Below are 19,501 nucleotides of genomic sequence, written 5' to 3'. Positions count from 1 at the left end.
CATCATCTTTATGTGCTTAACAACTGTGTATAGTTCTTTCAAACCATGACAATATTACATGTCTCATGTCTGCTAAAAATCTAGAACCTTTCGTCAAATATTTACAAAACTTTTGTTTACTCATATAAGCTTCATTTAGCAATGCATCTGCAAGAAACTTCTCTTGGCAACTCTCAGGACCTTCAGTCCTTTGATTTTGTTTTTGTTGTTGTTTTTTTGTGTGTTGTGCCGATGATTGAAATGCGATGAATATAAACACTTGCTTAAAAACTTACAAACACTCCAAAAATACAAATTGTTACTCTGTCTATGGTGTAGTAGTCCAGTCGTACCTGAAAATACCGGGAAACCCGGCTCGATGCATTCTGTTTTTGAAACCTTTTTTGGCAATATGGTTTGTTATAACATTTTATTTACTTTACTTTTTGGTGAAAGTTTTATGAAACTTATTTTAATAAAATCTTAAATATTACAAGTTATTGAATGTTAAGCTTAAAAACAAATATTTAATATGCTTTTACAATCATGGACAAAATGCTTAGATAACTTACCTGATGTGGTGTGCATCATTTTGCAATTGATGTCCAATTACTAAGTATGTGGTTTGTTGTAATGTTTATTCGTTGAGTTATTAAAAACAAAAAAAGGTTATGGATATATTTACTTACTGCTGCAAACGCATGATTATAGCATCACACATACTGATTCCAGATTAAACCATTTAAATGATAATGGTTATACTATGATTAAAAAATGTATACCAAAATGACATTATGAACTTTCGATTACTGTCCGATAGCAAATCGAAATACTTGGTCCGATTCCATTTGATTAACGCCATGGTATACAGGATTCTTCCTTAGTGATAGGAGTCAATGCCATATCAATAATAGTTAAAGATATGGCAATGTACTATTGTTTGGACAACCATTATGAAAGGTGTCAATTTTCCTCCGAAGTCTCATAAGGCCAAAAGGGTAACCTTCCCAAAATTTCTAGGTTACGGCTAGGTAGGGATTTTTTTTCAAAATCTGTCGTAAGTCCAGAGTGTTTTCTTGCACATGGCAGTCTTTTCTACATTACTGTCATTGCCTGACTTTGTTTTATCATATTAGCAATTATTCTGATTAAAATCTGCATTTATCCGCCCTTCGTAACTCTCTATTCGCTAACGAATATTTTTTGGGCTCAGAAACGGAAAAAAATAGTTAGGGTCGGCGCATTTTTATAGGTAGGGTCGGGTTACCGGGATATTTTTTTAGGCCTAATGTAATAGTTGAATTGCATGAATTAAAATCTTAATGATTTTATTTTTGCAGAGTAAGCGTAGCAAACAATTAAGGCCTTTTTAATTTTTAAGATTTTAATTCACATCATCCTTAGAATGCAACCTAGGCTGACACAAGTTTGACAGCGCATAACTCTAATGCAGGAATCAATTGCGTATCAGATTATTGGCCAACCTTTTAACACCTGTGAAAGTTGAAATCCTGAATGATTAAGTTGAGATTTACTGAATGATTGCCTATCTGCAATATCATTTGCTGTAAATGTAGGTTGTATTAAAAAAAAACACTGCAAGTATGCCAGTATTTTTTTTCCAACTTTTCAGGAGAAGCAAGATGTAGCAAGAAAATGCTTGGACGCTCTCAAAGCCTTCTGGACATAAAAAGTGTTCTACGATACCAGTGCAAGTGTGGACAAAACTGTATGTCAGCTTTTGACTTTGCCATGGTCAGGGATATGAGGAAAGGGTTTTGGAGCCAGGCAAAGAATGTAAGGATGTATGTGTTGAAGAATTACATTCGGAGTTCCAAACGGGAAGGAAAATTTACGTTTTTTGTTATAAGTGATGGACAAAAGGTGTGTTCTAAAACGTTTTTGAAAGTCTTCAGGATTAATAAGAATACACTAAGTAGGGCAGGAAATATGGTGGATGAAGGGAAAGAAGCTCCTGGAACATCAAAACAAAGGTGCAGCTCCTCTTCAAAACTGATTTTAATAACATGGCTTGAGGATTATGCATCATTTCATACAGATCGAATGCCTGACAGTCTAGACTGCTATTTGCCATATGGGACTAAAAAAAGTTGACATTTTCAATCGATTTATGCAGGAGTCATCATATTCTGTGTCAAGATCAACGTTCTTCTCTGTATGGCAGCGTTACTCTCCTCATCTCAAGATTAAAAAGGTATGTGGGTAAAACAGTTCTGACAGCGATACTGTATACATGGGTTCAACTATTTTAAGTTCATTTGAGCAATTATAAGTCCCAGATTGGTTGCCCCAGAAGTCTGCGACAGTCGATTGTAAATGGTCATAACCGATCATCGGTTCAACCAGAGTTGTGTGGGACTCGCCAGGGGACATCACTGCGTTAGAGATTCGTCCTTCACTTTCCGTTCATTACCGCCTATTTTCTTTTGCTTCATTTATACATTTGGAGTTGTTCATTTCTTATCGTCAAATAATATGGCTGACCAAGCGCCAAATCTCGACGAAATATCAATATTTACATTCCGAGACTAAGACTTTGATGAAACATAAAACTCAGACTGTCGAGTGAAGCAGTTTGATTATTACAGTATTTATTTGGCTCATAGTACAGTGGTCGAAATTAGCACAAGCCCGCAAGCCCTGCATTGGTAAATTGTCATCCAGTCTTGCTCAAATTCTGATTTTTATATAGCAGGGCTTGTTAAAAAATTAGATGCCAAGCAATAGAAAAAGAATTCGGGCTTGTTTATCCAAAAGTCTAATTTTAATGACTGATAGTAATAAAAGAAAAAAAACAACTACTTCAAACTAACATGGTACATTTACATGTATAACATAAGCTTAGTTTAAAATGATTATGAGTTATTAACTTATTGTACAAAATACTACTACATTAAAAATTTAAGGTATAGTCAGAAATGGTCCAACCGATTGTACTATCTATAATCTGTTACTTGAGTGGAACCGATCATCGATAGTAAAGCTGGAACCGATTCCCATCACTAGATGTAATTGTGCCTTTTGTTTTTCTCCGCAAAGTCTAGGGCGTCAGTTATAGACTTTTAGATGTAAATTTTAATGTTGTGGTTGTTGATTGAAGCATTTTCTACTATACTTGTTTATTTATTTTTCAGTTTAACAGCTTCTCCAAATGTACAATCTGTACATCACTCGAAAGACAGATGACCAAAACCCTGAACCCCGATACAAGAGCCCACTTCCGCAAACTAAAGCTTGAACATCATGAAAGACAAATGTAAGACCTTATTTTTGATGTGTTTTTAAAAAAAACTCATAATTGGGTATATGGGTAGCAGCGTTCATTATATGGAATCCTTTATCCAATGATTCCCAAAATTGATCAAAATGTGTATCAGCACAATAACTTGGACAAATGTGATAACTAGACATATATTGATATAGTCCAGGGTTTGATACTAACTGGAGCCGGTAGTTCGAGACTACCAGTTTTTTGGTAGTCTGTAGTCAGTCGGACTACTAGAAAAAGTAAATATATCACATTAGTTAATTGAGCATAAACTCTTGATTACGCTCAGGTTTTTATTTGGCAAAATTTATAGCCGGTATTCTGTCATATTCCCAATGGAAAAAAGTATCTTTTTTTCCCATTTTCCGAATAAAAAATCATAATCTGAAGTTCAAAAACTTCAAAAGAAAATAAGAAAAAAAGACGATGAAATATAAACAAAACAGTTACATCCCCTACATCCAAGCTTCTATTCACAGAGACATACAATGATTATTACTGCGTCATGGTGAAAGGGGGATTTTCATTGGTTGAACTATATTTTTAATCCAATCAGATAGCATGTAACAAATTAAGAGTTAAAACATTGGGTTATAAACATGTATAATTATCAACGAAAGGATTAATAATTTAATGTTGACAATAAATTACTCGGTGCAGATGGGGATTAAAATAACTAATAGACAATGCTGTTCTTTGTCATGCTTCACCGACATACATGACATTGACCTTCATTGCAAATATTGGAAAATGACAGAACTGAGAAGTGAAACTGAAAGTAGACAACTGGGTGAAATGACCAAGTATTTATTTATTATAATGATGGTATATTTTCTATTTGATGAATGCTGAAACGAACATGTTGATGAAATTATACAAAATGGATTCATTTGTATTTTTGTTCAATTGCAAATAAGTATGACTATTTGAAAATTGGAATAAATTAAAAGTATTAATATATATTCATTCCATTCTCTATATGAGTCTGAAAGTCATAATTTTTAATTGGCAGCAGATTTTGTATTTAAAACTCATCATCATGGTTTCGCCACCATCTTGCATACCAAGCTCCAAAACCTCACTTCAACCCTTGCAGAATACATGTACCCCCTGTTTGTGAAAAATGTTATGGTCTAACCCTGACATCACTCCCAAGATTTATTCTCTGTATTGGTCTAGTGTGCTCAAAAATGTTTAAAGAATCAGTCATCGAAATTAAACTTTTGGATGAACAAGCACAAATTCTCATACTTAGGCTAGGCAGCTTTGAACAAGCCTGCTATATAAAATTCAGAATTTGAGCAAGCCAAAAAAAACATTTTACCAGTGCAGTATTAGTCAAATCATCACCATGTTTGGTCAGAATGTGTTTGTTAATATCATGGACAAGTTGGATAACCAGCTGTATTACTGTAGCACGAGAGTATATTATTAACAAAAATGGGTCTGTAGCTTAGAAAGAATACATAAAATGATTATGATTTTAGGTTAGAACGGTCCTACTACTACAAAAAAAAGAGAAGCAAGCAGGAAAGAGCAAACCAAGTACATGTCCATAATCATTGACGGAATGGATCAATGTAAGTTCTTCACATAAATCTTACACTTAATTATGTAGGTACTTTGATACTGTATACTTGTAGAAAATTGCAATTTAAAATATAATCTTTTTTGTGCTTTGGCCTAAAAAATGGATTTGGTTCAGGTGACCCAATCCTAAAATATAGGAGCTGACCATACTGTTTTTATAGTTAGTCTATGAGTTTTAATATGTATGAAGTAGTAGTTTAAAAAGTAACATTGACCTTAAATGCGAAAAAATTAACAAAGCTTCCCCCAGTGATATCTCAATAATGGCTGGACACATGATCATTAAACTTGACATGGAGACTTGGCCTGACCAGTAGATGACACCTTATCATCATCAAGTCCTTTTTTTAATTTGAACATATTTAAATATGTTGCAAATATAACATTTTGTGCTTTGTGCCAGTCTTTTATATTTATCAAGAAATCAATGCTAATGTTTCCGTGTTTTGTTTTTCAGCCAAGACCAATTTGCCACATTTCACAGGCCGGTTGCCAAAGGTTGGTATCTAATCAGTCTGATTAGAATGATCCTTGATATACTTCTTTGTTAAATAAATTTTAAACATCTTATCAAAACACATTTAAGGACTCTGTAAAACACTCTTGTGCCTGATTGCAACTTATCATATAAATTTATATCCCTGTATGTCTGTCTTTCTTAGGGATTCATCTTTATTTTTTAAACTATTGGGTCCTTAGACCATTATTTGTTAATCTTTTTAGGAGGAACTTAATAATATTAAGAGAATTTGAAATGAATGCATTCAAGCTGACTGTATACCAATGTTGTTGAAGGCATCATTAATTATTAGTGAACATCAGTATGCCTTTTAACCCTTGAAGCCATTTGGGCAACATACTTGGATTTCTGTAGCCGGATCTAGATCTCTGAAGCTCAACAGTTGACAGAAAAACAAAACATTCTGTTATAGATGCAAGAATTTGGCGGCCCTGTTAAGTTGTGTTGGCAGTAGTAGGGTTGGGGGGATGGGGGTGTGACAGTGCTTTAGTTGTTGTAGGGGGGGGGGTGTCTATCAACCTATGCTATAAGGGGTTGGGATGTTGGTGTAGAAGTGGGGGTGGTGGGGTTGAATTCCTGTCAATATATGCTGCTCGTTGTGTTAGTAAGGGGCGTAAACACACTTTAAAAATTGCCCATTACAATGTCAAATCAAACGGCTGTTCGTACTTCTAGGATTAAAAAAATAAATAGGGCGTAAAGTTCTTCCGAGCATTTGGGATTTTTTTAGCTAGTCGTGTTGTTTAAGTGTTTTTCCAACATTTTGACGGTTAGTAGGACTTGTAATTTGCTGAGCAACTTTTCAATTTTGTGTAAGATCCTATATATGTGCTTAAAAAGTTTATTTAATTAAATTGGTCATTCATATTTGTAATCGAATGTACCAGTACACTTTAAAAATCACCATAGTACTTTTATTAATGACCCAAGGGTGTATCATACACTTTTAAGTAAAAAATCTATTTGAAGCTGTGCTGTTGTTTTCTATGGGAGAAGGCCAACAAGCTCTGAATGATTTCCCGAAAGTCTGTTAACATTGTCAAATTAAACATTGACCCCAATTTTTTTAAATCAAAATCCTGATGATTTATTTGTAATTCTGGCAATCCTGAATGTTTCAGCCACGGCGTCCATACGGACTAGTTTTCGCAACATGGACATGCAACTTTTGCTCTCCAAAGATTTTTTTAAAATGTTTCTGCCTGTATAACCTTTAGAGACACAATGTTTGAGTAGATTATTTTTAATGGATAAACTTGCATGAATTTATTTTCCAGAGCCTGAGTGCAGCTGACCTGTTGAAAACCCATATTACTGGTGTGATCTGCCATGGCCACAGTGGAATGTACAGTTTTTTGGACATTAACCAATTTCCACATGATCCAAACCTGACTATCGATGTCATTCTCAGGATCTTAGAAAAAACAGTAACAACAAATGTAAGTGCAGTTCTAGCTGACTTTTCACCTTATTGTCATTGAACATTGGATCGGGATTCTGTGAAAATCAATTGCATTTTACATTTTACTCACCCAAGTACAAAAGTGCTGTTTGAAGGAATGGTGAGCTTTTGTGACTGTCCTACCATATTATCCTTCAAACAACTTTCTAAACCTGCAACCAAATATAACAGGAATGTATCTTGGATGGTACTCTTGCTAATTCCTTTAAATAAAAGGACACATGAAAATCTGGTTGCCATTGCAACCAACAGAAAAAACTACCCATTATTAAGTTCCTTCAAGCCATGTTGATTCATTTAAATTCATCAATAGTGGGCAGGGTAGCATTACACTACATGACTATTTGAGAGCTTTGAAAATCTTTTAGTATACTGTATGTTATCCAAACTTATTTCCAGAGCAATAGATTGCCACCCACCCTTTATCTTCAAGCAGACAACTGTGTGAGGGAAAATAAAAACCAGTATGTCCTTGGGTTCTGCGAGCTCCTTGTGAAAGAAAGAATTTTCAATGAGGTAATAGCTGTCTTTTAAGTAATGCTGTCTTTTATGTAATGCTTGAAACCAACCATCATTTTTTTGAAAAAACAATTGTGAGGGGGCTTTTAGCTCTTAAATCATGTGTTTGGCCTCAAACTTTTTGACATATGACCATGAAATTTCAGCAGTATGCCAAAGGTTAAAGCTGCTCTCACAAAAGTGATAACCCTGTGATGCCTGCACCCATGGCCCTCAAACTTGACTGGATGGTTGGGTCTGACTAGTAGATGACCCTTTTCTGATTTTAAGGGTCATCAGATCAAAGGTCAAGGTAAAAGTGACCTCGAAGGCAAATAGTTTGTCTCGGTAATAACTCCACAATGCCTGCAACCATGGCCCTCTTACTTGACATTTAGGTTTCGGGTGACTAGTTGATAACCACTATGAATTTTGAAGTCCTAGAGTCAAAGTTCAAGGTCATAACTCATATTTATCATTAAAGTTTATGTCATATTTACTTATTCCTTGCTGCTAAGAGGATACATTTTTTATCAGCAAATATAATACTTCATCTGAGCAGGGTTAATAAATGTTCTTTCAAAATGGCGCTCAGGGGGACTAACGTTTGAATTACATCTCTTGGTGTTTTTTCTTGGAACATGCAAATTTATGCAAAAAAGCATGGAATCCATTTATTAAAGACTGCTGACAAAATATCAAATTGCTGATTTTCATTTTTAAGTTAAAAAAATATGTTTTATGAGATATTTGTCAACATGATAACTTTTAAATGGATTGTCATATGACCAAGAAAATTTTGTATGTTTAAGTGAAAGAAGAGGCAAAAGTGTTGTAAATATTTGATGCACAATAACTAAATAGTATTTCACCTAGAACCATAAAAGTTAAGTATTAACAGACTCTAGCCAATAACATTTCATGACCATAAAACTTAAGTTAAGTAGTCAGTTGACCCTTGGCCAATATAATTTCATCTATAATCCTAACAGTTGAATTGTCGTTGACCTTGGCAAGTAGGGTTCTGAACGTCATTTTTAGAATCATTAGCTTTATTATCCCCCGCCGAATTGAAGATTTCGGGAGGGGGGTATTGTTTTGGCATTGTCCGTCCGTCCGTCATTCCGTCAGTCCAGTACCATATCTTGGTAGGCATTGATCAGAAAATGTTCAAACTTGGTCAGAATGTTCCCCTTGATCATATCTCAACCTATTTTAAAAGTGGGTCACATGGGGTCAAAAAATCTTTGGAACATATACTAGAGGCATACTAGAGGAACATACTAGAGGCATTATACATGGTCAGATATTCATGAAACTTTATCAGAATGTTTTCCTTGATGAAGTCTTGGTAGTAAATAAAACTGGGTCACATATGATCGAAAATTAGTCACTAGGTCAAATCTTTCAAAAATCATGCCCGGAACCATATCATGGTAATGATTGGTCAAGTTATGTTCGAAATTGGTCATGATGTACCCCTTGATGAAATATGGATCACTTAAACAATTGGGTCACATGGGGTCAAAAACTTAACTTAATCAGAATATTTTCCTTAATGAAATCTTGGACTTATTTGAAACTGGGTCACATACGATCTATTTTATGGTGGTGATTGGTCTGATTAAGTTCAAACACAGTCAGAATGTTCTTTTGGGTTAAATTTCGACTGCGTTTTAAAAGTGTGTTATATGGGTCAAAAACTAGGTCACTAGGTCATATCTTACAGAAATCTTGGGAACACTCTAGAGGCAATACATCTGCTCTAATGTCCACGAAACTTAATCAGAATGCCTCAATGAACTCTTGGAATAGTTTGAAACTAGTAGGTCATGTGGGGTCAAAAAGAGGTCACTGGGTCAAATCTTAAAAAAAAACTTGTGGACACCCTAGAGACTATATTGTTTGCAATATATCTGGACCAATCTTCATAAAACTTGATCAGAACGTTTGCCTTGATGAAATCTTAGATTAGTTTGGAACTGGGTAACATGGAGTCATAAACTAGGTTTCTTGGTCAATTCTAAATGTTACATTATGTACAATATTTTTTTTATTTCAAACAGTTGCAATCAAACTCAAACTCATATATATATATATATATATATATATATATATATATATATATATATATATATATATATATATATATATATATATATATATATATATATATATATATATATATATATATATATATATATATATATATATTCCATCAACAATAATTATTGATTTCCATTCCTTGACTTAGCTCAATCAGGCGGGGGATATCAATTCAACAAATTTGCTTGTTAAACTGAAATTGAATGTTGTTTTTATACAGTAAATATTATAGCCAATGCTATAAAAACTTGTAAATGACATTTTTCTGCATGATAAAATGAATTTTCTTGACTTGATCAAGCGCATTGAAGACACAGTCAAAGGATACTACAAAGGCAATCATAATGATGTTTGGAAAATATTTCCTCAAAATCTTTTAAATACCTTACCCAATTCGAAACCTTCAGAAGTAATTCCTTCGTTTGATAAAAATAATATAGAAAATCATGAAAAACTAGTGTCTTCCAATCAATTTATGTTTTCTCAGGACTCAAGTATAGCTGACTGGCAAAATTTTTATGAAACCATAAAACAGAAAAAATACAAATCATCTCAAAAATGGATTCTTCCAAATTTCCCCCGTCAGAGTGATTTACAAGAAACTTCCCCAATAGTTGTGCCAGAACAAATAGCATCTCTGATGGAAAAAGAAAAAAGACAACTGAATGTAAAAGTGATACAAAAACGAAAACCGACTCAAGGCCAACCAAGTCTTCCAGTTGTCAACCCCCAAAAAAGGAAATTACCAACAAAAACAAGATCAATAACTACATTTGTTACCATTCTATTGACAGATGAGGAGAAAAAACACACTTGGCTCAAAATATTTTATGAAATGTGTTTTTCCATGTTATTTATGTCGCGGCTGCTATGTCTATTGATGATTTTTGTTTTTCAACTCAAGTCTTTGGTTATCGAAATGCTTGAATTCATTGCTTTTTTAATACGAAATCTTCTACTGATGCACATTGGACGGCTGCTGATGCCAATCAGTTCTATGAAAGCCCTTGTCTCTCTGTGCATCCCTAAACTATTTATGTTAGAGACAAGAAATCTTGATGCTATGTTTGTGTAATGTGAAACTGTTTAATGTTGATATGTTAGGTATTTTTCATCATTAACACAGTTCTGATGAGAATTATTTTGTGCTTCAAGTTATATGCTCATTTTGAGCAACAGACTCTGTAGTATCTATGGAATTATTAATTTATCTTTTTAACTTTATATTTATCATTACAATTTTCTGATGAGAACTATTGGATGAATTTAATTGATGATTCCAAACATAATATGTTTTGTGAAATGTGAAACTTATAAATGTTGATAGGTTCAGGTAATTTTTATCATTAACTCAGTTCTGATGAGAATTATTTTGTGCTTCAAGTTATATCTAGATGGAATGATTAATTCATTTTTATACTATTATTTTTTAGCATGGCATAGTTCTGATGAAAACTAATAGGAGTATTTAATTAATGATTCCAAAGATCATGCTCCATTTCTTCATATATATATATATTATTGTACTTAGGTGAAATAATGACCCAGCCAGATTTAAAAAAGGATTGTACTCATAGAATTTATAAGACTGTTAAAGTGAGTGAAATAGGCCTAAAAAAAAATATTTGGTTCGGGTTACCCGACCCTACCTACGGAATAGGCGCAGACCCTACCGTTTTTATAGTCAGTTTGAAAAAAAATAATGAAAAACTTAAAAAAAAAAATTCTGATTTTTAAATATAGAGTTTAAAACTTTAAATGCTTAATATACAGGAGATAACTTTAACACTTTTCTCCAATGATGAAAATGACATTCTTATATAAAGCCTAATAAAAAAATAAATATAAAAAGCCTACCTACCCTACCTATTTTTGAAAAGGATGTAACCCTAACCACACAATTTTTTTTAGGCCTAAGATACATTGAAAGTAATACTAACATTATATTTTCAAATTTTGATTTTTTGTATAAATTTTGACCATAGTTTATGGACATTTTCTGTCTGGACATTGTTTGTCTTCTTTTGAATTTAATGATTTCAAATTTGTTAGACCTACTGAAATTAAATAATTATGGATTTTCATTAGCTTTACATTTTGACCACTAAACTTTGTTCGGTCGACCAACATTTTGTTTCATTTTCAAGTTTTAATTTTAGTTTGACCATTTTGAATTTCAAATCGTTAATTACATCAAAATTCTTATTCTGAATTTTTAAGCATTTTGACCACATCCAATTGTTCGGACGACCGAACATTTTCTCTTGGGACATTTTTTGTCTAGTTTTTAGCTTTTATTGTTAAGCATTTTGCCACATCCAATTGTTCGGACGACCGAACATTTTCTCTTATAAAAATTGTTAACTTTATAATTTTTATGCTTGAAATTTGGTAGGTCAGTCAAACATTTTGAAAATTAGAATATTGTTTTTCAATGGTTTTACATTTGACCACTTAGCTTTGTTCGGACGACCGAACATTTTGTATCAATTTCCAGTTTTGATTTTAGTGTGACCATTTTCAAATTGTGAATTACATCGAAATCCTTATTTGCAATTTTCAAGCATTTTGACCACATCCAATTGTTCAGACGACCTAACATTTTCTCTTGGACATTATTTGTGAAGTTTTTAGCTTTTATGATAAAGCATTTTAGCACATCCAATTGTTCGGACGTCTGAACATTTTCTCTTTGGACATTATTTGTCAAGTTTTTAGCTTTTATGGTAAAGCATTTTAGCAAATCCAATTGTTTGGACGACCGAACATTTTCTCTTTGGACATTATTTGTCAAGTTTTTAGCTTTTATGGTAAAGCATTTTAGCACATGAAATTGTTCGGACGTCTGAACATTTTCTCTTTGGAATATTGTATACTTAAAGTTTATAACTTCTTGATTTGAAATTTGGTTGGACAATCAAACATTTGAAAAATACATTTTGACCACTAAACTTTGTTCGGTCGACCGAACATTTTATATCAATTTCAAGTTTCGATTTCAGTTTGACCATTTTCAAATTGTTAGATACATCAAAAATTTTACTCTCAATTTAAGAACTTTTTGACCACATCAATTTTAAGTTTCGATTTTAATTTGACTATTTTCAATTTGTTATCATTAATGAACATTTTGTGAATTGATAGTTTTGAATAGTTTAAATTCTGTCTTGTTATTTTTATGCCCCCACAAAGTGGCGGCATATAGGGTTGCCCTTGTCCGTACGTACGTCTGTCTGTCTGTCTGTACGTACGTACGTCCCGAAGAAATCGCTTTAGTCATTTAGGAGTTACGGCCCTTTTTTGCCAAAAATACTTCAAAAATATATGTTTCCAATCTAATTCTTGAAAACTGTTTGTCCAATCCTCACCAAACTTTAAACACATGTTTGTGACCATAATATCTTGATCAAGTTCGATAGTCATGGAAATCGCTTTAGTCATTTAGGAGTTACGGCCCTTTTTTGCCCAAAATACTTCAAAAATATATGTTTCCAATCTAATTCTTGAAAAGTATGTGTCCAATGTGGATCCAACAAGTTTTTTCCTGCCTGAATGGCGCCATATAACCTATACAGTCTTGCGATGCCGTAAAACCCAACTCAACTCAACTTATCCTCTATGTGCAGATTATCCTGAATAATCATTATGGCTTATTTTCTGTGACAAAAAATCGAAGTGGGGGCATCCGTGTCCTATGGACACATTTCTAGTTTTTCATTTGTTCGGTCGACTGAACATTTTCTTATATTTGACTCTTTTGGATGGAATAATGCTATAAAATAAAAGAAATTAACTTTTTTTTGTTGTTGTGTTGGTTCTATTTTTTAGTAAAATATGCTTAAAAAGGGAATGCATTATGCAGAAAACCTGTCTGTGAATTGGGATCGATTGGACGATCCCTTTAGTTGTATTGTTTCCAATAATCAAAGTAAACCTTTGTTAAAATGTTGAATACATGTATCAAACAACCGTTCATCCCATAGTCTTATTGATTTTTTTATGTTTTAATTAACATCAATTGGTCAAATTTTGTCCTTTATGCCAAGATTAAATATTACAATACTGATTCTGATAACGTAATTCCATGTTACACATAGAGGTTCTCGGGTTTTAGCCCCTTAACGTTATTGGATATATCACCGTCATATGAGATAGTGTGCTATGGAATGTAGTACTTCATCATCTTGTAATTCTTAGGAATTATTAAAGCTCTTTTACCTGTTTTGACCTGTGATAATAATAAGTTTGCAATAACTTAATAAAGAAATCAATTGTGTTTGCCTGACATTAGGCAGAAGACTTCTCGAGAACGTTTCTAATTTATAATATGTCTGATAGCGAAAAGTGTCAATATAAACAATTACCATTATCTAAATGTCAAATGCAAAAAATATACCAAATCCATGGAGATAGTCGTGTTTTATGACAAAAAAAAATACAATAATATACTGGGTAGAACCTGGAGGATAAACCTTTAAACGATAACCAAGCAGTATACAGACTGACCGATATATGTATGTAGTGTTGTAAACATGTAATACCAGTTTTACCAGTTAATTGACTAAAAATGATTTTCATCAGAACAGAAATATTATGATCGATGCTAAATGGCATTTATTAGACACCTATAGACACAAAAACATATACAAAATAAGAAAACTTGTTTTTGTATATAGAGGCTTTTATAATGGAACTCTTCATAAACAACATGATTATTATGATATTCGACATATCAGAAATACATTTCAGGTTCCAAATACACCTGTAGGTAACATCACTGGCAAACAACGACCATTGGAAAACGCCTGCGTGGGTAAAATCTTCAGAAGTGAACCAACAGTTGCAGGCTCGAACACAAAAGGACGGTATGGCAAAGAACCCGAAGAAGCGGTATTCGAAAGCGCACGTCCGCGACGTACACAACGCTATAACGTTTGCGGGATATCAAGGAGCTCAAACAAAGCCGGTATCCTAAATTTCTTAAATGACAACGGAATGACACCCGATTCAGCAATACTGATTGACCCCCATCGCGGGGACTTAGCTGCAAACTAACTAAATAGATTATGAAATGATTGAATATAGACGCTTTTTGCCACGTAAAATATATTGCCGGAAATGATATTCGCAGACAGCGTGGCAGATCGTATTCAATGGAGACAATACAATATATATAAAAATAAAGAAAATTGATTATAAAGGCATAGCGTCACTATGCGTTACAAACTTAGTAATGGATACACCGGCATCACCACAGTGTAATATTCTCACCTGGAACGTCCGTGGCGCTATGTCTACAGCGGGATCCCTTAGCCATTTACTTGAATCATTCGACATTGACATTGCTTGGAGACGCGAATATAAACTGTAGCCGACCTGTGATGGATTTAGAAACACGTTGCATTCCTCAAAAAATATCATTATTATTAAATACATTGCTTAATATAATATATTTCACCCGCATAACTGGTATAAATTGTCAAATGTAAATAATACAATTGCAAGTAATTTCATATTTAGTGAATACTAACCGTCGGCGAATTATGATTATGACGCTTAAAAAGAGTGTGTCGATGAACTTCAAAGCTTATATGACATATATTGTCTTAAGGGTTCATAATGATTTTTGGTGTTATAAACGTGCAGGAAAATAGTTGTGACAAAATGACGCATTGTTTCCTTGACGTTGTTAGTAAAAAACCGCTTAACAAACCGAAAAACCACTGGATAATGGTATACCTTTAAACCCACAAAACACTCTTGACTATGTCATTGTAAGCAAATCGCAAACAAATTTAGAACTTTATATATTGTTATATATAGATGATGATGTATCTGATCACTTGCCTATTGTTTCTCATTGTAGTATACCATTGTTTGTAAATGCATTACTCGAAAAGCCATTTATCGCATGGAAGAAATGCTCAGATACCAATGTGACATATATAGGGGGAAACTAAAAATTCTCCATTTTGCAATAGATCTTAATAGCATATGTCATGATAAACGCATCATAGATAAATTATATGACCATTTAGCGAACAGCATTATAAGCGCTGATGAGATTTTTTTTGCTAGAGTTAATACAATAAGAATATTAAACCACATTGGAACGAAGAAGTCAAACAAGCGCATAAGGAACAGCATATCTGCATCTTGAAGTGAATATCGCAGGGCAAACCAAGAGGTAATGGTTATATTTCCTTCAAGCAGTACCAAACAGCGAAACGAGCGTTTATCAACGAAAAACATTTTGAAGAATTAAACTCGGCTGCCAACTGTGACATGAAACTGTTCATGAAACTAACTCGCAAGCATAAAGGCAGTCGCTGATATCCAAGCAATGAAATACAATCGGAAACAAGAACTGAACGCAAACCTTACAATATAGCGCGTGAGTTCGGAAGGAACTTTAGAATTCATTTTTTCCAAAGAGGAAATCACATTGTAACAATTAATTTTCTGGCTCCTTATGGGGTAGTGTTGGCGAGTTCATAGCATATGGAGATCGGAGCCGTGACCCTGGTCGAATGAAAGCAGAACAATTATCAGATGTAAAATTAGACCGTTCGGGTTCTGAAACTACGAGAAGCACCAGGTTATGAGGGTATCACATAATTATGAACATTTAAAACATGGTGGCACAGTTTTTTACAGATACATAACTACTGGAATTTGTTTAAGGTTTTCCTTCTATGTGTATTGGAAATATAATTCCATCTTTAAAACTTTCAGGCACATAATAACAGTTAATCATCATTGTAAATCGTATAGCTATGTTAAAGGCACATAACATTAATAAAAGTTATATGCAAACTATTTGAGCACCTGATACACAAACGATTGTCTCACTGGCGTTCTTTTCATATTGTACACTTCCCAAATAAACAACGAAACGCCTAATAGAAACACCTCGGCTCAATCGCTGCTGTCTTCGAATTCAACCTACATGAATCGATCTACGAGTGATTCGAACTAGGGTCCAACGTCTGTGCTGCCTTACTTGACACAGCCTGAGCTTTTGAAAATGTACAACCCATTGAAATAATTATGCAAATAAAAAATGGGATGAATGGAACGTTTTTAATCTTACATTGAAGCGTGTTGGTATATGTGATAGTCTCGATCCCCTTAGATGTACAGCAAGGTATCCGGCAAGGGGTGTAATATCCACTTGGAGTTATAACAAACTAGAAACTACCGGCAACGATCTTACCCTTAACAACAGTATTCATTGCGGTTATCCTACATTTGCAGACGACTTAACACTGCTTTGTGGAACTAAAGCAGCAGTAGAAAAGCAATTGAATGTTGTGAAAAATATGTTAATACGTTGGGATATGACTTCAATTTAAACAAACGCAATGCATATTTTTTAGTTCTAACAAACACAATAATGCAAAAAAATATTAAGTTCGGCATTGAACATATAAACAACACAGGAACAGCACAGCACGTGTGTATCAAACTTGAAAGTACACTTAAATGCACCAAAGCAATAGACGAGCGAGTAATAAAAGGATGTGCTTTTATATTTTCAATCCTCGCAATGGAAAAGACCACTGGTGACGTTATCCCGCTAACAATAAGCGAATAAGTCAGAAACGTATGTATACCTACAGTCTTGTACGGTGCTGAACTCTGGCATGACGTATCAGGGCATGATATTCTGAAGTTTTAAAACACATCAGATTAGCTGCTAAATGTATACAGTATATACCAACGTGAACCTAAACTGATATGGCATTGAGACTGCTAGGATGCTTCTCGTTAGAGCAGGAGGTAGATAAGCACAAACTAACGTTAATACAAACAATGTTATGCACCCTTCCGAACTGAACACTAAATGCGAAAAATATTTAATTACATACTTAATCTGTGTGTATTTAGCATCAACGGGGATTTTACAAAGTGTTGTTCGTTTGCTTATTCAGTATGATATATTCAACTACTTACTGGTTTATATCCGAACCTCGACATTCCCTAGTATATGTAGCTGGGAGAAAATCGTTCATTTAAACCTTAAACAGTTTAATACCAATGCATGAAAAGGAAGAACACAAAGTTATGAAGATATTTCGAGATTTCTTGCACCTTCAAACCGTTGGCGGTAGAGATGAAATAACATGCAATCAGTGCTGTGAATGTTTTAATCGCACAGTACTTCAAACTATATACGTGCAAAATATGTAAAGCTCATGTCTCTGAATTGGCCAGACACCTTTTTGTAAATTGTAATGGCACAGCTTGGCTGAGAGAAAAACAATGTCCTGTGTTAAACTCTAGTTTTGTCAGCTTTCTTAAAAGGGCTGAAAATGAAATGGTTTTTTTTCGCATACCATTTTAGCAGAGACTCTCACTGCGTTCCATTTTGACGGGTGAAATTAGGGATTTTGTTACTCACATAGAAATTGCGGTTATATAAATTTGTTGTATGTTATGTATTGCTATTATGTTACATGTTATATTGCACATCAAACTATTTTTGTTTGTAAACTTATTTATATTTCATTATTATTTGCATTAAACATGTCAATAATTTTATACGTTAAGAGTATATATATATATATATATATATAAGCATTATTTTTTAATGATCTGGAAGATTAGTTTGGTTTCGCGTGAATATTCACATATTTTTTTTCTGACACTCGACTATAAAACACATTGAGTAAAATTCTTCCTATGTATGTCCGTAGCGTGTTCGGCACCCAGTGATATAAATACGTGCCGAGGATGGTCAGTAGATGTATAACTTAAGTTTACGGTGTAGATGTGTGCATGTGCTGCGCACTTCTTTTGTTATATGTGGGCCGATGTAACATTATTCTAACCTTACAACTCGTAACTGCCCTGGAAGAGTAATTGGTACACATATGATCTGCTGTATCTCTGACAAGCTATGACACAACTATTTCAGCTGAACATGTTTATATTTAAATATATCAGCACATCATCGAAAATGTCATGTTTCAAGCTTACAACAATGTCGTTAAAACCGATTATCTTTAACAAAGTTCTGAACACTCGGCTCAGTGTATGGTATTATAGCATTACATAAATATCGCATATATCGATAGGACATTCACAGAAACGCATTTCTCATTTTAGCAAAATGGCCTCACCTCCTTGTTATCTGTCAAAAGTGCAACGTTCTTTTCCAGTATTATTGCAATGTTGCAATGTTCAAGAGGCCATCTGTAAAGAGGAGATAACTCCAAGTGGAATGTTGCCACACATCCTCCTCTTTAGTTCATATGTGTTTGTATTGCAGAAACTGCAAATGTGATATTTCTGTGTATGACTGATTAAGTTCCTAGAATAGACACCAATGCATAAAGTCACGTGACTGCTGCATATTCCCATTGTAATAAAACCATAAAACGGTTTTAAGACTTGATGTGAAAACATTCGTGTGACATTAATTTAGATATTAAACTTTACTTGCAATATCACGATTTGTAAACACTCTAGCCATTATGACCATTTGTTAATCAATTTTATAATCTTGCCACGTTGTGATGTATACAGCCTAGCTGACTAGACAAACATTCAAATATTATAAGGTTTTGAATTTCAACATTACTCTAATATCTCGTTATTTCATAATTACTATTCAATGTATCCAACTTGACCGAGGATAGATGTAGCCAATGCAGGTTGAAAGTGTAAAGAAATTAAACAATTTACATTGAAAATATTAGCGAGCACAACTCTAAAATCTGCTTTTTGAAATGCAAAATATCCTTGAATAGCTATCACATATTCGTCACAAAGAGATATATGTTTAGCACTATCAACTTGGATATTTTAACATTCCTGCTTTTAGTGACTTATTTACTTTATATGCATATGTTACTGTTCAATTTTGGCGATTGACAGACATAAAACAGGCGTACCTTGGCTGCGATCGTCAAATTAAACTCTAACGTAAAATAAATGAACAAAAATGCCAACTTTATGCTTTTTACTTTTGACACGAGTTAAACAAGAGCTACTTTTTCGGGTTAGCGTATGAACTTTTTAAATACTTAGTACTACGCAAAGGACAAGATAT

General features: G+C 33.7%; 1 pseudogene; it reads left to right on the top strand.

Moving 5' to 3' along the window:
- The first annotated feature begins 2,484 nt into the window (after positions 1–2,484).
- Positions 2,485–14,419, top strand: LOC128223266 (uncharacterized; annotated as a pseudogene).
- Positions 14,420–19,501: the final 5,082 nt, after the last annotated feature.

The sequence above is a fragment of the Mya arenaria genome, chromosome 17 (genome assembly GCF_026914265.1).
Source record: "Mya arenaria isolate MELC-2E11 chromosome 17, ASM2691426v1".
In the NCBI taxonomy this organism is placed as follows: domain Eukaryota; kingdom Metazoa; phylum Mollusca; class Bivalvia; order Myida; family Myidae; genus Mya; species Mya arenaria.
Note: the sequence above shows the minus strand (reverse complement) of the source record. Positions and strands in the feature narration are given on the sequence as shown.